A 22,465-nucleotide genomic window follows, 5' to 3' on the forward strand; every position below is an offset into this window, starting at 1 on the left:
GAACTGGTTTATGAAATCATTTGTTAAATCATAAATTTAAAAGAAAACAGAGCATCTCACAAAATAAAGGTTACCACAAGCTAGGTCATTTTCAAATTTTTATTCAATCCGGTAAGTTCAAGAGACATAGCAGTTCCCCCTTAAAGAATACCATATTGTCTGGAATGCAAACCTATATATCTCACACTATAGTGTAGTAATTGCTGTTTAACTCTCTGGCCCCTTCTCCGCCAATCAGAATCTCCACATAGAGATGCATTGAATCAATGCATCTCTATGGGGAAAGTTCAGCGCCTCCATGCAGTGCGTAAAGACGCGGTATACCAGTGCTGCACTCTGTGCAGCACTGACACTGGAAGCAAATATAGTGGCAGTTGAGTGACTGCCAATAGAGGTGTTCCAAGGCAGCAATGTAAACACTGCCTTTTCTGAAAAATACAGTATCTACATTGCAGAGACAGGCTATATAGACAACAGAACAGCTACATTAAGCTATACTAATTTTGGTGACTATAGTGTTCCTTTAAAACACACTTTAAAATGAATCCCGTTGACACATAGGTGCTGAACACACGCTGCATGATCACCTTGTCTAACACGTGGACATTTTTAATTAGGATATTAAGAAGAAAGATGAATTTACTTTGATTTGAAGGGATACTATATAGTCACCCAGACCACTTCAGCTCAATTAAGTGGTCTGGATGCCAGGTCCCTCGGGTTTTAACCCTCCAGATGCAAACATTGCAGTTTCAGAGAAACTGCTATGTTTACATTTGGGGTTAATCCAGCCTCTAGTGGCTGTCTTCCGGACAGCCACTAGAGGCGCATCTGCGACGCTGGAGGCATATTATGAAAAATGAAAAATGCTTTCCTATGGACACTTTGAATTCGCGTGCACATGCGGCTCCGCTGACATCGGACGGGGGAGCTGACGTCACCAGCGCCAGGTTCTGGAATAAGGTAAGCTGCTGAAGGGGTTTAAACCCCTTCAGCGCCACGGGAGGGAGTCCCTGAGGATGGGGGACACCCTCAGGGCACTATAGTGGCAGGAAAACCTCTTTGTTTTCCTGACACTATAGTGATCCTTTAATATACCACAGGAGAGAAAAAAAAAAAAACACGCGCACGCACACACACTATGCTCAACTGTTCATTTAACACTTAAACAATTATCAATGGATGCCAACATTTCTTCTATAAATTGTAGCAGACACAATAGAGGTAAACAGTTCACCTTGCAATTTAACAAGGCCATTTTAGTTGCTTAACAGCCTAGATTTGTGGCAAGGGTACTCAAGCTCAAGTGAAAATATTATTTTGCCGTACTGCATGTCTATCCTTGTTAAACGCGTGCTGACAGAGTTGATATTTCATGGCATATGCCGAGTAATGAGAATATCAACATTCAGTTCAGGTATGAAATGAGTGGACTTTCTCCACAAAGAGAGTCCTCCTGCTGGAAAAGGTTAATGGGAACTGTGAGGGATTTCCCTAATGGGTACATTAAGTGAAATGGTTCTCTGTAGATGTGAGTTGGTTATTATCTATGTGACTTCATTTAGCATAAATGACATCCTTTGCTACAGGCACCTGCACACATATCAGCCTTGCATGTCCTAGATTGATGTTACTGCAGCATTTTAATGAGAGAAAAGAGCAATTTTATCTGACTTGCTTACGGTTATGTCTGAAAGGTAGATATATCCTCTATTTATACACAGTCATCCTTGCACTGTATCTGGCAAATGTATAATACCATCCGAAAAAGTTGGAAAATAATATTTTGACAGGCATAATCTAAATGCAGATGTTGAAATGAAAGGCTTCAGAACAACAACAAAAGAAAAACATAACATAACGGGAAAAAGGCTTGATAACTTAAATAATCGGATTAATCATCTATTAATTAGTGCTCTTGTCTCCAAATTATAACCAACAGTAAACCTATAGTACATATAAATAACTTGGCCAAGAGGGGCGGGGCCTGGGCTTCATGGCGGCTGGACGTGCTTCGTGTGAGCTCCGAGCTCAATCCTCCCATGCAGCCTGATTACCTGCACTCCAGCCAGCCCGGACCCTCACAAACGCCAGAAGCAAGTCTCACCCACCCCAAGAACCAGTCAAATTGCCCTGGGTCTGCCGCCCGCGGGTGCACGGAGCGCCTGTCGAGGGTGACGGGAGTGAGGCCTAGCAGTATCGCCGGACGGGTGAGGCGGCCGATCCCCCGCTCTGTGCGACCTAGTGCCCTCCCAAGCTTGCAACACAGCCCTGTTCCCCCCCTCTGGACCGGCGGGGGTTATCCCGGTCCGCACTAGCCTGCACCACGCATCAAGCAACAACCTCATTCTGACTCGCTGAGACACTGCCCCAGCAGAACTCCACAAAATGGCGGCCAGACTAGCCCTGAACGGCGCCAACTCCCAGCAACCTGAGCCGGAGCCTCTAAACTCGGCTCAGATCACCCACAGGAGGCTGGATGAAATCTTCACCCACTTCTGGGCCAGGTTGGAGGCACGACTAAACGCACCAAAGCTCCAACACCAGGAGGACGACCGGGAGGCTGAGGGCCGGATGGTGAGTGGGCCCCCTCCGATCACCCAAGTCCCCAAACCACACAAACCTCCCCACAAGAGATCACCTAGGCCGAGGGCCACCAGGGGCAGAATCCCGCGGCACCGTCCACACAGGCGGAGGACCCTGCGCAACAAGCGGCCACCTACCACCATAACCTCCTGCCTACCCCCCAGAGGGTCCCCAAGTCCGTGGCATGAAGATGCCGGCCTATCAACCGGCCTGGGGCTGGAGGGATACCCATCAGAGCCGCCAGAACGCTACAGCCACCCTCGTCCTCCACACACAGGGCTCACGCTTCCCATCCTTGGGAATAGGCTGAACTCTAGCTCGCTGCCTAAAGCTGAAACGCCATTATGGGACTAAGCGCGAACAACAGTCACCACTGCTGATCCCTGACACAGAGAACATAATGTAGTATACTCATGTTTTTTGCCTCTAACGTGAACTCTACATATATCTTGCATATGACTAGTTTACCTGACCCACCTGCACTAGCCAGCCTAAATAACTAGCGCAATGTAATCTCTTTTATACTTCACCAGCATGATACGTTGATTAAGCTCAGTTTTTTTTTTTTTTATTATTATATACTCTAATCTCTTATTTTTTGTTTGTAATGCGCTACGAAGATATACACTTAAACGACCAGCCAGCTCCATATCTTAAGCGCAATTAACATTGTTCTATGCATGCCTAGCTTAGCCTGCCATAACATGAAAACGAGGTTTAATAGCTTGATACTCTCATTTATTCTAAACAGTCGTAAATATGGTATAAGCGTCAAAGTTTGACCTACTCGGGTATGCAATACCATAGCTATGACGTAACATTTCACGCGATCTTAAACGCGACTAAACCACTCACAAGCTTGTCTAGCATAACGTTTGTAACCTTACCTAATATTGTTAAACAGCCAGTTATTTTCATTTTAAAACAAAAATGTGCAAACCTCTCATGCCACTGCTAATCCTATGTTTAACCATTCAAACACGCTGTTGTGGCGTATGTTTATGCTTTGTAATCACCTGCACGTCAAAAATAAAGAATTAAAAAAAATAAATAAATAAATAACTTGGCCAAATGGCATTCAACATACAGAAACCATTCATCCAATAAGGGGTACGGATCAGAGTCAGCCTTAGGTGTGTGCGATATAGAAATAAAAACAAACAATATAATAGACGCCGCCTCTAATATCATCAACACACCGGTTCAACTCCCAAATCGCCATATTAAACATAAAATGGTGTGGTGTGTATATAGCATGCAATAAAAGTTTGTAATCCTCTATTGTTATTGTAGTGAGGAAACACTTTACGCTTACATGAATAAGCAGTCTTCAGTGTTATATCAATCCAATGATGATATGACAGATGTCAGCAGAAAGTATTCTTCTGTCAACTTGATTCACTTATAAATCATAAAGACAAACATAGTGTAAAATCATTTGCCATGGGTATAAAGAATCGAATAATCAAAGCACTCACAAACACACAGCCACCAAAGTGGCTGAAGAAGTACATAAATAGGTCCCGAAGACCAACTTAAATGGCGAGGGTAATGTCCCCGAGGTTCCTCTCCAACATGCTTCAGGTCCAGATCCTTGCAAAAACTTTAGTTTCTCCCTGGTGTGTTCCCAAACCAAAATTCAGGAGCTCAGTGTCCGACCGGTTTCGTCAGCTGCACCAATGAACCAGGACACATCTCCGGTGACCACCGCAGTTCTGAAGGAACTTCTGTCCGACCTACAGAGGAAAATGCTCATTGACATCAGAGCAGACCTACAAGGCCTGAGAGGCCGGATTGGGGATCTTGAGATTACCTCCAACATCTGCACACAACAGATAGCCACGCTTCAGCAGTAAGTGAAAAAGCTGCAGCAACAGCAGGAATCTTTTTACTGGCGTCTTGCAATGCTAGAAGATCTCGGATGTAGACATAATATGAAAATAAGAGGCATATCAGAGAACATTCCTGTGTCAGAAATAGCTCACCTCTTGCGGCGCCTAATGATGGCCCTACTTCCCTCAAAGCAGGCAAAAGCGGTGGGGATAGACGGCCACTTCAGGGTACCAAAATTGCCAAGAGCTCCGACAGAGGTACCAAGAGACCTTGTGGTGCGATTTCAACACAACAGAGACAAAGAAAGCGGCAATGATGGCTGCAGTGAAGAGAAGCTCCCCCTACAACTTTGAGACAATTATATGATATCTCTACACTGATATATCGGGAGGCAGGCTGGCATGGAGATGCACCCTCCAACCATTTACCTCCCTCCTTCGGAAAAACAGAATCCAAAACCGCTGGAACATATCCTGCACACTTCAGGTACTCTGAGACGACGACAAGCACATAGTCGCATATCTACAAGAGGCAGCAGCACTAATACCAGCTTTGGGACTTTTCCGGGATTCTGTCACACACTGGGCCACAGGCCTCAGCGAAAATGTAGCAGAGATGGAATCCAGAGACAGTACCCGAGTTTGACAGCGACAGTTTCCCGTGACAACCCTCCAAGGCCACATATGCTGTGATCCAACATGAACAGCTCTGTGTATAATGTCTAGTTTAAATTGTTTAAGTTTATTGTTTTACTAATGGACTCACACAATGTTTAGTATAAATTACACACACCTTTCCAGCTCGGATGGCCTAAACCCCTCCCCCCACTCCTGCCTACTAGACACCCATAGCTGATATTCCCCTGGGCTATGGCTAACTAGGTGTAAACTCTCATTATTTGCAGCAGGACAGTGTAGGTAGAACGGGCAAGCCCAGCGCAAGTATCCCATGACAGGCAGCTACCCTTCACTAGCGAACCAGACTATGTAAAACCAGAATACAGTGATGCGTCTTACTACCTACGACAAACCTCACAAAACACCTTTCCCAAAGGGGGGCCGCCACCTCACTTATCGTAGTAACCTTACCTATGATCATGCTTTACCCCCACTAAGCATTACCTCACATTCATACTAACCCTCACAATAGGGATCCACCAGGTACGTTACGCTTGTTGTACATGTATATAAAAAACAATGTGCAACCATTCATACTAATCCTAGCTTGTATGTTTATATGTACGCTGTTGTGGCGTTTTCTGCTGATCTGTACCTACCTGCACCAAAAAAAAAAAAAAAAAAAAATTAAACAAAAATGAATTTAAATGCTTCGGAGAAAAGAGACGGGTGTTAAAATTGGACGATTTGATGTTTACATAATAAGTAGCAATAAAACAGATTATTAGAAAAGGAATTAGCACTAGATAAAACGTAAGGCATATTAAAATAAAAATAGTATTTAAAAAAATAAACAGTTTAGATGGAATAAATACATTAATAAGACATCTCGAGATATATGCTAATAATCACCTTAAAAGTAAATGATGTGAAATAATTTACACCAAATGATTTAAAAAGGGATAAACACATAAATATACATGTTAGACATCTCAAGGTATGTGGTGTACAACACCTATGGTGGTATCTTCTATAGCTTATGTCTCAATCTATGTGATTTTACTTTCTTACTTGAACTGGTAAATGAAAAATAGATCATTAAAAAACAAAAAGAGCTATAAATGTTATACTCTCTTAAAAATGGCAAACTTCAAAATCTGAATTAAAGCCATGCGGAATTAACTTTTTCAAGTTGAATATCAACTTAATTTCTTCTATGCCTAGTTTTTTCACAGAATTGCCTCCTCTCCAGTTCTTTTTTACCTCTTTCATTGCACAAAAGAGCAGGCCTTCTGGGTTTTGATGGTGTATTTGTTTAAAATGAACGGGATGAACACTATGTTTTTCTACCCCTTTTTTTAATATTCCTGATATGTTCAGCAATTCTGAGCGGTCTAATAGTTCTACCTACATACAGTAGGTTGAATGGACAACTCAGGATATATATGACCCCTTTGGAGTGGCACGTTAGGTGATCTTTGATAATATATAGTTGTTTAGTGACATTACTTATATCTACTAAATGTCTAACGCTTTTAGTTTCCCCAGATGGGAGACAGGAGCCACATCAAAAAAATGCCGTGAGGTTCTATAAAAAATGGTCGTTTTTTTTGTGCTTAAACAACTCTTAACTAAAATATTTGTAAACTTATTTGCTCCGCTGCAGGTGATTTTTGGTGCAGGGGGTAACATTTTATTTAAAATAGGGTAATCTCTTAGTAAATGGGAATGTTTCTTGATTGCTTGGTATAGTTGTCTATTCCGTCTATTGTAGTTGCAGATAAAAAGGTACTTCTCCTGTTTTGAGAGATTCTCTCCTTTATTTATACTTTAGGAGGTTCCCCGTGGTTGTTTCCCTACTTCTATAAAATCCCTCTCTAATGCGGTTTCTTCATATCCAGGCTTGCTCTACATAATCTGAATCCTCCATGCAATTTCATCGAATTCTAAGGAATTGTCCCCTGGGGGCATTGGTGAGCCATGGTTTGTGGTGGCAACTTGTTTTTTCAATATTGCTGATGGCATCTACGGGTTTAAAATAATTATTTGTTGTTATTTTAGAGTCCCGGATGCGGATGTTGAGATCTAAAAAAATAAATTTCAACTGAACTGCAGACGCTGGTTAGATGTATTTCCCATTCATGGAAATTAAAATATTGAATTAAATCGTGAAGTTCTTTCGAAGTTCCGGTCCATAAAAAAAATATGTCGTCTATGAAACGGCAATAGGACACCAAGTTCGCAACCCAATCGTGACCCTGCATGACGAGTATCTCTTCCCAATAGGCCATGAAATGGTTAGCATAACTTGGGGGAAAATGCGTGCCAATTGCTGTGCCACATATTTGTAGATAAAAACGGTTTTCGAAGAAAAAAAAAAAGTTATCAGCTAAAATGAGTAAAATTCCCTCTAAAATAAAAGCAATCTGCTCTTTCTTAAAATTAGATTTAGTTAAAAAGTATTTAACTGCCTCCATTCCTTTGTGTGGAATGATGCTGTAAAGGGAAGTAACATCACATGTTACCATTGTGTATCTCTCTTTCCACTGTACTTCTTCTAAAATTTGTAGTACACTAATCGTATCTTTGAGGTAGGTTGGGTTTTTGGTTACTACAGGTTGTAACAGATTATCAATGTATTCAGATACTCTTGTTGAAATCAAATCCATCCCTGAGAGATATATATACCACCTTAAAAGTAAATGATATGAAATATAATTTACACTGAATTATTTAGAAGGAACACTGTGTGTGTGTGTGTGTGTGTGTGTGTGTGTGTGTGTGTGTGTGTGTGTGTGTGTGTGTGTGTGTGTGTGTGTGTGTGTGTGTGTGTGTGTGTGTGTGTGTGTGTGTGTGTGTGTGTGTGTGTGTGTGTGTGTGTGTGTGTGTGTGTAAAAACAGGAGCACTCACTTGGATTTTCAAAAGTGTATTTAAAGCATCAACACGAATCTAGATCAACGTTTCGACCCTTCAGGGTCTTTATCAAGATATATATATTTGAGATGTGTTTATTCCTTCTAAATAATTCAGTGTAAATTATATTTCATATAATTTACTTTTAAGGTGGTTATTAGCATAAGATGTCTTATTAATGTATTTATTCCCTCCAAACTGTTTGACCAAATTATGTCATATACTAATAATTGTAATATGCCTTACGTTTTATTAATTGCTTTTCTAAAAATCTGTTTTATTGCTACTTATAATTTACACATCAAAAGGTCCAATTTTAACACCCTTCTCTTTTCTCCTAAACATTCAAATTTTTAACATATTGTTTACTAATTTACTAATTTTTATTGCATGCTAAATACACTACACCATTTTGTGTTTTTTGTTGTGCGACCTGTATAATTCTATGTAGAAATGTGGGAGTAGTGCCTCAGTGTTCTCAAGTGGTATATGGAACGAAGCAAAGATGGGAGAATGGAGGAGTATATAGTGTAGTATTTTCCACTATTTAAAAAAAAAAAAATGCACTTACAGGCAGTTGGAGCAATAAAGAGCTCCATTGTCAGGCGCTTGATCAGTACAGGTCCCGCATATGGATTCTAGCCATATAACTCGCCTTGTAATGGCTGTGGAGGAGCCACTGATTCACTACAAAAATATTGCAGAATTGTCTGTATGACTGGCCAGTGTGTAGGATTGTGCTAAACCAGCCTCCAACCGCCCTACATGAATCGTGGAGAAAATCGCCCCTTTTTTAACATGGGGGTCTATGACTGGAGCAGAGATGCCCCTTACCTGGAGCATGGGGAGGTCCCACCTCATAAAATTTGTAGTTGCTCTGTTATTAAATTGGTTGATATTTTTTTTTGTTGCTGACTTCATAAGCTGCTAGAAATAATATATTTTCTACAGAGATTCTATTTCCCCCATGTGTGCCTTTAAGTAATTTAAGTATAATTTTAATATTTCATGCCTGCACATTATTTTAGCCAACGGTGTTCTCCATCCATAATGGGTATATTTGATGAGCTATGTTATGTTGTGGAGACAGATGCCATGTCTATGTATATAGGCATAGCATCTGTCTATAAACATAGGCAAATGTCTATATATAAAGTAAGGTCACATCCTCTCAAGGATAGCTTTAACCAGTACTTAGATGCTACCAATTACTGTGGATTACTGTATTTATTATGACCCGCAAAAAAAAAAAAAAAAAAAAAAAAAAAAAACAAGAAAAAAGAAAACTGACCATGTAGTGTAGTATATCCATATAATGTAAGTAACAGTGCTTGAGGTCTTTTCCACATACTGATATACACATGGACAGCAGTGTAGGTATATTACAATTGTTAAATGGCATGATATAACATTTTTAATATCCTATGGTCTATTTGTAATTGTGGATTTAAATTGTTTCATAATTTTCTTATCTATTTTTGGTATATGCATTTGGTATTGCTACATGCAATACACATATCACCATAAAAATATTTTTTTCACTTTGAATTAAGTATCCTTTTCACATGAGTAAATGAAGCTGCCAGGGGCTGAAGATGTAGAATAAGAAAGATATGAAAACGTAAATCCCATTTCAAATCTCCATAACCACAACAGCTTTTTGAAGTTGCAGTTAGTAGTTGACACTTGTCAGCCAATCTTGAACATTCCATTAATTTTAAGAATACTAAGAGTTTCCCAGAATTTGGGCTCATTAGGGATATTGGATGAGTAGGAGAAACATGGATTTGGCTACTTTCAAATGGTTAGCATAGATATGAAAGAGCCACTAATAAGCGGGTAGTTACATACCATACATATATTTGAACACTCAGGAGGAAGCATAGATTCTATGTGTGATGTGATGGTTAGAATTGAGCGAACCCGGACTGTAAAGTTCGGGTTTGTACTGAAAATTAAGTTTTTTGGACCCCGGAACCGAACACGGACATATCAGTGTATGTTCGGGTTGGAGTTCGGTGATTTAATGGCGCGTTTTGAAAGGCTGCAAGGCAGCCAATCAACAAGCGTTTGACTCATGTGCCTTTAGAAGCCATCACAGCCATGCCTACTAATGGAATGGCTGTGATTGGCCAGTGCAGCATGTGACCCAGCCTCTATATACAAGCTGGAGTCACATAGCGCCGCACGCACATGAGCTCTTATTAGTGTAGGGAGAGGATGCTGCCGCTTTCAGGGACAGATTATGAAAGAATTCTGCAAACTAATACATTAGTGGGGTGCACTTCATATCTGAGAGTCAAATAGAAGCGTCAAATACTGTGGTTAAATCGGAGTTTTAAAAAGTCAATTTTTTTGGGTGCTACATAGTGCATTTGGGGTGTGCACGTCATATCTGAGAGTCAAATAGAAGCGTCAAATACTGCTGTGCCATTGCAGTTTTCGAAATTCAAATATTTTTGGTGCTAAAGAGTACATTAGTGGGGTGCACTTCATATCTGAGCGTCAAATTCTGCGGTTACAGCGCAATTGTAAGCATTCTTATTTTCTGGGTGCTAATCTGCTGAATAGTAAATTTGGGGCCTGCACTTCATATCCGAGAGTCAAATAGACCCGTCAAATATTGTGCTTACATTGCAGTTGTAAAAATTCTAATTCTTTAGGTGCTAAAAAGTCAATTTGGTGCCTGCACTTCATATCTGAGAGTCAAATAGAACCGTCAAATAGTGCTGTGAAATAGCAGTTTTAAACATTCACATTTTTTGGCTGCTAAATAGTACATTTGCGGCCTGCGGTGCACTTCATATCTGAGAGTCAATTAGAAGCGTCAAATACTGCGGTTACAGCGCAAATGTAAACACTCTTATTTTCTGGGTGCTAATCTGCTAAACACAGGCGTGCGCACGGGGTGTGCCGGGTGTGCCTGGGCACACCCTAATCCCCGCGGCACGCCTATATATTGATCCGAGCGCCGGCTCTGCTCTAAGCCTCCCTCCCCACCGACCCACAGGCAGAGAGGGAGGCAGGAGAGGACCAGGGGAGCTCTTGCCAGCAGCTCCGCTGGGATCCTCTCGCGAGATCAGGCTAGAGGTCACTCTCCACTGGACCATCAGGGAAGGCAGCAGCAGAAATGATCCCCCCTCCCAGGCATAATGTAAGATGGGAGGGGGGGATATAAAGCAATCTGCCCCACCTTCACTGGACCCCCAGGGAAGGCAGCAAGGAAGGAAATATCCCCCCTCCCTACATAATGTAAGAAGGGAGGGGGGATATTTACTAAATAGCCCCCACACAATACACACAATCCCCCAAACATACAGCGCCCCCCCCCCCCCCCCCCCCCCCACAGCACTCACATACAGCATCTACACACACAGCACCCTTACACACACACACAGCCCCCTCACACATTGTTGAAAGACCCTATTTCAGGTTATGTCTAAAATTTCACAAAGTGGACCCTCCAACTCCCAACTCTCTAAGCCACCTGTAAGGCAATCGAGTCTAAACCTCTCAGCAGTAAAAAAACGTTGGCGGCCGAACTCTCAGCCGGCTATCTATTAATACATCTAGAAATCATCTAAGCTAGGTAGTTTAACTGGAGAAATAAAGTCTAATAAATAATGTCTTTCCCCTGTCAAAACTCCACCACCCACTAGCTAGTAAATTAGCGTCCCGACGCGCGTTTCGCCGAAACTCTGCTCTTCCAGGCTGCTCCTGCTTCCTCTTCTGCTGCTGTCTCGGCCTCTTCCTCCACCTCTGGAGTGACAGTAGCACCTGCCACCCCGCAAACAGAGGATGTGGCAGCAATGCCACCACGTCCGCCACCATCCCATGGAAGCGTTCAGCTGTCCATCTCCCAAACACCGGAGAGAAATAAGAAGTATCCCCCTAGCCACACGCGATCCTTGGCCCTGAATGCCAGCATTTCAAAATTCCTGGCCTTTGAAATGCTGTCATTCTGTCTGGTGGAGACGGACAGTTTTAAAAACCTGATGGCGGTGGCTGTCCCACAGTACGTGGTTCCCAGCCGCCACTACTTTACCAGGCAAGCCATCCCTTCCCTGCACAACCAATTGGCGGACAAAATCAGGTGTGCACTGCGCAACTCCATCTGTGGAGAGGTCCACATAACCACAGATACGTGGACCAGTAAGCATGGGCAAGGGCGCTATATCTCCCTAACGGCACACTGGGCAAATGTAGTGGCTGCTGGGCCTGAGATGGATAGCAGTTTAGCGCATGTCCTTCCGCCACCGAGGATTGAAGGGCATTTCTCTTTGCCTCCTGTTGCCGCCTCCTCCTCCTACTCCGCTTCCTCCTCCTCTACCACCACCACCACCTCATCCAGGCAGCGCAACACCTTCACCACCAACTTCAGCACAGCCAGGGGGAAACGACAGCAGGCTGTTTTAAAGCTCATATGTTTGGGGGGAAAAACCCCCACGCAGGAGCTGTGGACGGGCATGGAACAACAGACCGATGAGTGGTTGTTGCCACTGAGCCTCAAGCCCGGCCTAGTGGTGTGCGATAATGGACGAAATCTCGTAGCAGCTATGGGCCTAGCCGGTTTGACACACATCCCTTGCCTGGCGCATGTGCCGAATTTGGTGGTGCAGAAATTCCTGAAAAAACTACCCAGATATATCAGAGCTGCTGCAGAAAGTGCGGGCCGTCTGTGACGCGCTTTTGGCGTTCTCACCCTAAATAAAAAATAAAAAAAACAGTGTTGGCTACCTCCTCCTCCTCCACCGCTTCCACCTACACCACCACGGTCACTGCCTATGGGTCACTTAGTATAAATGATGTACACAATAGCAGAAGCTTGTGAAGGCCTTTTCTACATGCATCAGGAGTTGAGCTCAGTTCTAACAATGAAAGAGAATACCCTGCACTCCAACCCTCTCTGAAATGGATAATTCTGGTGATCCTCCTTACAGCCAATGCTTTAGATTTTGATTTATGTTCTTCCAAAGCCAAAATCAAAGATTCCATCTGGTGCTATTTTATGGCTCAGCTGAATTTTGAATTTTTAGGTATTTTATGTTATTTTAAGTGAGTTCCCTATTCACATTTGTTTGCAGGGCACTTGTCCTACTCTTACCCCCATTTTACTTCCTTTTGCAGCCCTCTAGCCCTTTCCAGGACTTTTTTAGAGGCATTTTTGTGCCCAAAAGTTCGGGTCCCGATTGACTTCAATGGAGTTCGGGGTCAAGTTCGATCCCGAACCCGGATTGTTTTTTCAAAGTTCAGCCAAACCCGCCGTACACCCGAACATCCAGGTGTCCACTCAACTCTAGTGAGGGAGGTTATAGTTAACATTTACAAATCAATGCAGTCATAGGTCAAAAGACAGAAGGGAGAATGAGACATGACAGCTGTTTGCACCATAACCTATGCAACTAGCACACATAAAACTCTCTCATTAAGCATTACTAAGATGACAACATTATTCTAATAAAATTTAAATGACTGTATCTATAAAAAGTATACGAACAGCCAAAACAAAACTTTACATAAAGGGTTATTCCAAGCACCGTAGCCAGTACAGCCAGCTGTAGTGGTTATGATTCTAGGTGTACCCTGACCCCATTTCCCGGTAATGGGGCAAACAGTTTTGCAATGGTTTGCCCTCTTATCTGGGTTCCTGCCTGATGTCGACTGCAATCATGTGGCCAGTGACAACAACCGGCTTCTATAGCTCTGTAAGTTGATACCGCTGATCATTCAATGGCTGAGAGCGTCAGCTGACCACTCTATGCCAAAGAATGCAATTATGTGCAAAGAAATGTGACATTAGCCAGCCCAGTACTCTTGCTAAATACAGACTAATCACATGGCCAGAGATGAAGTTACACCTCTGGAAGCAGAGAGGTTAAATTCTGTATGTGCAATGTTCCAAAGCGAAACACTGCTCATAAATACTTCAGGCACCATAACCACTTTAAATCGCTTAAGTGGTCATGGTACTTTAAATAACAGTCTAATACAGAGTATAAACACGATCTCCATTGTATCACTGACTCTTCCCAAAAAGGCATGTCCACCCGAATTACCAGTCAGCCAGGCCAACCTACTAAAGGGGTAATTCTGCATGGAGCTCTGTTTCAGTACTCTCTGCAGGGTCCTATTGCCCTGAAAATTAAGCAAATGGGATGCTACCACTATGCTAGTTGTGTAGTGTTACGTGGTGTCACGTTTTTGGAGAACTAAATTGAGATGGCTAGACAGAATTCGAAAATCATGATTGTCCTGCCAAAAACGGAGCAGTTGGGAGGTCTGCAATTTAGCTTTCAATGCACTATAATCTGGTGACTAGTGAATAAATCTAGATATGTTTACAGATCAGCTATAACGAAATGTGCCAATCCCTGAAGAAGACCCAAATAATCCTGTAGGGCTTTATTTAATAGTAAAGACTGTGTATGCACCATAACTACTTTGCTAAACAGCTAATAGGTCTGTTTATAAACTAGCGGCAGTATGACACAGTATGACTGCTACCAGTTTACAATCCAGTTCCAATCATCATGATGATGATTGAAACAGTGGGTGGGGGATAGACTACACATGCTATAAACCTCATCAAGCCAAATATTTATATAAGAAGATTAGTCCTCAAGGACAAGAATGAGCCATTATTTCACTTGATTTCATTTTAACGTCTTATCTTCATAATGAAATTAAAAACAAAATATATCATTTTTTATCTAGACAATCCAACAGTGAACTAAAAGCACAAATGCTAAATTAAGGTTAATAACTGGTGATATTGGACAATTCCCCAACTGACCTACAATTACAATGTTGCTCTTTAAGCCTGAATTTTACAAATCAATGTTCAGTACACGGTTTATCATGTGTGACATACTTAACATGGCGCTTAGTAATAGCAATATGCTCCAGGAGTCCTGCTTTTATTTTCCCTATTTAATTTATATAATAATGTTTCTTTTCAAAACCAATGCTGACATTTCAAAGGATGCAACATTTTCCTTGTACAGATATGAAGGAATTGCGCAACAGCCAGTTCTGTGTGTGGGTGTATACACACACACACACACACACACACACACATACATATATATATATATATAATAATAATAATAATAATAATAATAAATTATTATTATTATTATTATTATTATTATTTTAAACATTTACAGCAAGCTGGCTGAACACGAAGTAAAAGAAGTCAAGAAAACATAAAGCACCAATGTTTGGCTGTCCCAAAGTAATTGAGGTGAATGACATGCCATGAAGGTAAGGCTGGCAGTGAGGTTACTGGGCACTGCTGTACTTTAATCATCAATAGGACACACTGGTGGGTGCATCTGCCAATAGTGCACACCCTTGCCAGGCTTCGCCCATACCTAGGCACTGACATACACACACACAGCCGCGGTTGCCATCACTATACCTGAACTCACGTCTCCCAGCCTGGGCGTCTTCCTGGTCTCGCAGTCCAACTACGATTAGCTTTGAGGGAATACTCCGACCGGAACTAAACTACCCGTCTCAGTTCCCTCTCTTCTTGCCCGAGCCGCTCGCTGTTACACTCCAGAGACGTCTATTGGAAGGAATGGTAACTACAACTCCCGGCAACCTCTGCGTCTGTTCTTAAAACTTTATTGGCTAAAAGCTATTGTAAACATTGCTAGTGCGTCATTTGGCTGAAGCTATTGTAAACATTGTTAATACATCAGATAAATAAAATTGCATTAATATCCGTGAGGCCACCTATATAGTCCTTGCAAGTTATTGTATTGACTTCATTTGTAATTAGTTTTTTTCTAATTTTAATTATTTTTAATTGGCTTTAGTATATTTTTAATTAAAGTTGAACGACTGAACCTTGGTGCTCAAATATTGTGCATGTGATCTAGCAATCTATCTTGTCCAGGTTTTCATCTTGCAAGCTGATATATTTGTTTTTACTGGTGTTTCAAATGTTTCTTGAAAAGTCTAGAAATCACTTTGAAGGCGATGAGGCATATGTTTGTTACTTGTAAAGGAAACCGACACGTTTCTGTAAATGAAACCATTTAAGAAAGCATTGGAAATTACATATAAGTTATGCTGAACTTTATGATGCGCTCCATTTTATTTCTGAATGTACACTAGTGGACAAATGTTTGGGGTGACTTGGAGATTTCCTAATATTCTGTGAAAACATACATGACAAGGTTAGAAAATAACAAATTTTAAGGAAAATACTAATTGCGTACTTTAAACCTTGCTTTTGTCAAACAGTCCTCCATGTGCGGCAATTACAGCCTTGCAGACTTCTGGTATTATAGTTGTCTATTTGCTGAGGTTAAATGAGACGATTTCATAGAATGTGACGGCAGATAAGAACTATTCGGCCCATGCTTATTCCATTCCATTATTCCATGATTTCTGAAGCACCTCCCACAAGATGGATTGTCGTACCTATCATCAAGCTACTCCCACAACAGCGCAATAAGTGGCTGTGCTGGTCACTCCATTAAACAAACACTGTAGGCACTTTAACAACCTCAAGTCACGCCTCCAATCCCTCTACATATAAGAGCAAGGTATCTTACTTCCCCCCTCTCATACCGTGATGTCATCTCACATGTGCAGTGCCCATGATCAGCCATAGAGAATCATTGAATACAGGGCATACACAAGTGCTGAGCATGCCCATAATGTCCCCAAAGTTTCTCTGTGAGGAGCATTGATTTGACTGTCATCCCGGAGACTCGAGGAGGAAGTTGTGGCAGAGTCGAATGAGATTCGACACTGAAGAAAAGGCAGTGTTTTGTGGAAACGTGGGACAGACGTGGCGGGGGAGTGCAAAGTAAGCAGTGTGGGCCTGACACCATGTTGGTGTAAAGCACTCCTACGGTATCTTTTCATTTGGTCTCCATCTTATGAATGTTTTTTTGTGATCCGTACACCTTGAACTTACATTTATCTGTCCATAACACTTTCTTGCTCTATCCAATGTCAGTGGGCTTTTCCCTTTTTAATCTTTTCCCTTTTTAATCTTCTTTTTATTGGTTAATTTTAGATATGGATTTTTCTTTGCAACTCTGCCTAGAAGGGCAGCATCCTAAGGTAACCTCTTCACTGTTGACATTGATGCTGGTGTTTTATTTATAGTTTAATGTTTCTATTAATTTCTATTCTGGTTATAGCCAGTTTGTACTGTTCTTTGAAGGGATAAGTACACAGTGTTGTGCGAAATCTTCAGTTTCCTGGCAATTTCTTGCATGGCATATACTTAATTTCTTAGAACAAAAATAGACGGATGAGTTTCAGAAGAAAGTTCACTACACTATTGTGTTACTCTACCTATCTGAATATCTGGCTCCCGCAAAACAAAAACAAAAAAGTTTTATTTACCTTTACTCCGCTGGTGTGCTGTACCCCTGCCTTCCCCTCGATCCTGGTGATCCAATGCTTTCCCATCATGGGGTACATCAACTGAAAATAAACAGCAACATAGAGGTTCAATTAAAATGAAAATTATTTTCTTTTATTCCAGACTTTTAGATTTAAAAATAGAATCAGCAAGTGACTGCAAACAACATATCCCATAAGGCTACTGTACTCTGACTGAGTACCTCCGCCGAGTCCGCATCCTGGAGCACCTGGAGACCGTGGCGGAACTAATGTAGAGAGGGCTCTGGTGCAAGAACATTTTTTGGGTCCCTCTCTAGCACAAGAATGGTGAAAAGACCAAGCAGACAGCCAACAGGTCCAAAGACTCTGTTACTGGGATCCCCAAATATCAAACCATCACTTACAGTTCCAGAAGGAATTAACACACACTACTTTAATTTAAACAAGTAGTAACCTTTGCTGACTTGTCCTTAAATATGTGGTGAAAAACATGAAACTATAAACAAACAAACATAACTTGATAAATAAACAAGATAATGCTACATCAAATATATAATTCAATCACAACGTTCCAAACTATGAAAAAACCAATGCAACCGGTCTTTTTTTTTGCACTTTTCTAATTTGCATATTGTATGTGATACAAATTAATGCATTTTCCAGTTTCACCAACAGTGGGCAATGGAGAGTCATAACAAGTCTGGAGAAATACCCTTTTAAAACAGGGATATTCCAACCTCGCAACAATGGCAAGCCCGAACGAGGGGGTAAAGCAGTCTGAATGTCCCCGATGTACCTGCCTCCCCAAAACAGAACCCCATTCCAGGCCAGGACCCATAGTCAGTGGGAAGGAGGCTGACCTGCAGTCCTTTCCAAGTACCACAGTAGTGGAGGATTCCGCTACAGTTACTGTCCACGCGTTTTGTGCTATTGCTGTTTAACAAGAAATCATAGTGTCTTCTTTACACAGACTGATTTCTTATTGTGATTTTAAAGACTCATAACCGAGTGTATTATTGCTGTGTAGCTCTGGTATACACTTAGACACACCAGCAATGAGGAGCTCCTAGAAAAAAGGGGCATAGGACCATAGGACTATATTGGGCCCCAAATAGGGATTGTCCCTCCAAAATAGGGGCAATTGGGAAGTACAGTGTCCCTTTAAAGGTTTAGCAACTGACATCAGTTTTAGCAAAGCCATGCACACAATGCATTAGAGCATTAAAAGATTGCAGGTTATGTATAAACATTAAGGCACTTACATTTTTAATTTTTTTTTTTTAATGTTCTATTCATATTAATGCTTATTTACTCTATTTATGCCAAAATATTTACTGAACGTTTTCCTCTTAACTCTCTTTCCAAAAAATTCCACCACCAATAGCTATTTTCTGTGACAATGTCTCTTTTCTGTGACATATATAGAGGTATATATGCAGCAGTGTAGGTTTCTACATTTTCATTTCTCAGACTCCCAAACACACATTTGTACAATTTAAGCCACAAATAAAAAATAATAATAAAAAGTCTAAATAATCCTGGGAAGCGACAGTTCAAATAAATCAGAGATTTAACATTTGGAATAATACTGACTGGCTGAATAAAAGCAATGATCTTCTGTTTTTACACACACAGAGTCATAGCTGGAGGACCAATATGATGGATTGGGTAGTGTACTTGTATTTTTATAAAACAAAATATGCACAGGGAATAAGTTGCGGAATATGAATTTTGCATTTGAAACAGAACTGTCACTAAAATGCTGGGAGTGATCCCTGGTGCAACACTTCTAAGAAAAGCCCCCATAAGTGTGAACACAATTACCACAGCGCTTTTCCGTAGAAGAGTGCACTTGTTTGAAGACTTGTTTGATAGTAAAATTGCATCAGTGGCAGATGGGCTACTGCCTCCATCTTGTTTGCATATCTTTCAATGTAGGGAAGTGTGCAAGCACGATATGTATTTGTAAGTGTATAGCATACCTCCCAAGTGTCCCTATTTAGGAGGGACAGTCCCTACTTTGGGCCAAAATTCTTCTATCCCTCTTTTCTGTTCTAATGTCCCTCTTTTCTAGGTGCTCCATATTGGTGGTCTTTCTGGGTGTATAACAGAACTCCACAGCAATAAAGCACACAGTAACGTATCTTTAACCCCTTAAGGACCAAACTTTTGGAATAAAAGGGAATCATGACATGTCACACGTCATGTGTCCTGAAGGGGTTAAACAACAATAAATACATTTAGAAGTCAGTTTGTGTAATTAAGATACTTTGTTCTTGTTCAAATAACATTTTAGTTGTATACATTGTTATTAGTAATTCACCTAATATTTCGCAGAACATCCCCGCCCTGGGCCACAACCCCAATTACACTCCTAAATTGAAAGTGTCCTTTTCAAATGTTAGGTGGTGTGGTATGATATAGTAATATTTGTACTATTTGAAGTAGGTTAAAATAGTAAGTAAATTGTATTAGTAGTAGATTAAATATTAGGTTGATTTTCTTAGATTTCCGTTAAGTCCCAACTCCCATAAGTAATAAACTAGTATGAAATGTGTGGTCTATTAATGGATTATTATCTATTTTTTTTTTTTACTAAAATCTGAATAATTCCACAGTGCTGAAAGGGAATAACAAAATGATGTTAGACTGGATAAAATAAAATAATGATGCTGTTCATCTTCAGTTCCCTGCCTGCAAGCTACAATTTACAGTCTAAATTGAATGTATAAACTCACACTGACCTCAATTCCTGAGCTGCACAATACAAATTTCATATTTAAAGAAACATTTTAGTGTTAGGATTACAAAACTGAATTCCTTACACTGTAGTGTCCCTCTGCCTAGTGCCCACTTCCTCCCCAGTGATCTCCCCACGTTCATGAAAGGTTTCTTTCACTGAACCTCGGCCCACTGTCGCTCAGTGCTGGGTCACAATACTCCTCTGCCAACGTCAGTTGATGGGGGGGACTAATGCGCATGGGCGTTGAGCACCGTGTGTGCATTAGACCTTTCCCATGGGAAACCATTGACGCAATGCTTTCGTATGGGGTTTTGCTTGACGCTGGATGTGACATCCTGCATAGGTAGCCTGATTGGAGCCAGTTAGAGCATCTATCAGTAAGCCAGACATGTATGAAACAGGCTTACACACCACCTACCGTTCCTGGGGGAAAAAAACGAAATTTGCAAATATTGCATACCTCCCAACTCTGGGATATATGCGATAGAACAGGGTGGGCAAGCCTCGAGGGAGGGTGAGCTAGTGATGCAATTTACGTTGCTGGTGGAATACAAAATGAGTGGGCCTACCTATAAAAGGAGCAATCGTGTCACCCAGAAAAGATGTGTGTCGGCCTGGCATGAATGCTTACCGCCCACTTCACCATCACGATTACACTAATAAGCAGCAAGTATATTCAGCCCATAGAGTCGCGACCTAGGGTTTTTTGGTAACATCTTTATACTTGTGAGCTAGTGGTTGGTGATTGTGGCTTTTAGTATTGGTCTTGTAATTGTACTGTTTTACAATCATGAATTTTATATGAATTGTTATTAATAAATTTGTAATTTTTTTACACTATATTCTTTTTGTCACAGTGATTAGCGCCCTCAATAGGGGAGACTGATACTCTCCCCTCCTCTATTTTCTAATGAATGCTTACCAGACTGACCGACAGGATTGCAGCCAGGCCTATTCAGTGCAAACCAATCAGAGAGTGCTGCTGAAATGCTGTCTGCATCGTTCCAGTGCCCTCAGCGTGGCGCGAGCACGTCTATAGAGAGTAACCATTACTCTGTGCTGACTTTCCTGATACAGAACACCAGGGGACAAAATCAGGATGGTGGGGCAGGACCCCTAAATCAGGGCTGTCCCATCTAAGTCACGTTGGAAGGACTGTAACTTATTTACTGCATTCTTTAGTTTGCATAAAAATAAATCCATTGCTTGCCTTTTATCCTTAATCTCCTGTTTTTTGTCTAAGGTCTTTTTTTTACCAGAAATTCCCACCACTCTCACTTCAAGTTATTACAGGGGAACTGTAAGCACCATGACGTTACAGAATGCCTGTTTAAATGGTTTCCAGTAAAGTAGTTAAGTATACTGGTAAGACCACACATTGAATATGCTGTGCAATTTTGGGCACCTGTTCTAAAGAAGGATATTATGGCACTAGAAAAGTGCAGAGGCGGGCTACAAAATTAATAAAAGGAATGGAACATATCAGCTATGAAGAAAGGTTAACAAATTTAAACCTATTTAGTTTAGAACAATGTTGCCTGAGAGAGGATATGATAACATTATACAAATATATTCGAGGCCAATACAAACCATTGTGTGGAAATCTATTCACAAACCGGACTTTACATAGGACACGAGGTCATGCGTTTAGACTAGAAGAAAGAAGATTTCGTCTAAGGCAAAGGAAAGGTTTTTTTACTGTAAGAACAATCAGGATGTGGAATTCTCTGCCTGAAGAAGTGGTTTTATCAGAGTCCATACAGATGTTCAAAGAGCTACTAGATGCATACTTGCAAAAACAGAATATTCAAGGATATAATCTTTCAATGTAGGGTAATAACTGCTTGATCCAAGGATAAATCTGACAGCCATTCTGGGGTCAAGAATGAATTTTTTTCCTAGCTTGTTGCAAAATTGGAAGTGCTTCAAACTGTTTTTTTTTTTTGCCTTCTTTTGGATCAACAGCAAAAAACATATGTGAGGAAGGCTGAACTTGATGGACGCAAGTCTCTTTTCAGCTATGTAACTATGTAACTATGTAACTATACTACGTATATGATTTTTTTTATCATCTATAAGATAGGATGTAGCATTTCAGTCACAATTATTTGGTTTAATTAAAGAGATAGAACAGCTAGAAGATTTAATAGCTCAGAGGAATAGAAAGTTTACTAAGGTTGAACATAACATTAATAAGCAAAATATATCCTTCTTCACGCTTAATGGAATTAAATGCAGCTTGAATTAATCTGATGTGATAGTAAGGTGTTTTACATATATTTTGTAAACTTTGTACAATCATAAGGAATCTATTATACATCACAGACATACGACTCATATGACACGATGCATATCTATCACCATGATCTACCTATTGAATGACTCTCTATATTACCCAGT

At 40.9% G+C, this 22,465-nt stretch overlaps 1 protein-coding gene across 1 annotated transcript in view; it reads right to left on the reverse strand.

The window, feature by feature from the left end:
• MICU1 (mitochondrial calcium uptake 1) overlaps nt 1-15,504 on the reverse strand; it is a 242,741-nt gene extending 227,237 nt beyond the window's left edge. Inside the window, exon 1 of the mRNA XM_063434676.1 lies at nt 15,371-15,504. The gene's annotated coding sequence lies outside the window, so the exon portion shown is untranslated. The remainder of the gene's footprint in view (nt 1-15,370) is intronic.
• Between the last annotated feature and the right edge of the window lie 6,961 nt (nt 15,505-22,465).

The sequence above is a fragment of the Pelobates fuscus genome, chromosome 10, assembly GCF_036172605.1.
Source record: "Pelobates fuscus isolate aPelFus1 chromosome 10, aPelFus1.pri, whole genome shotgun sequence".
Lineage (NCBI taxonomy): Eukaryota > Metazoa > Chordata > Amphibia > Anura > Pelobatidae > Pelobates > Pelobates fuscus.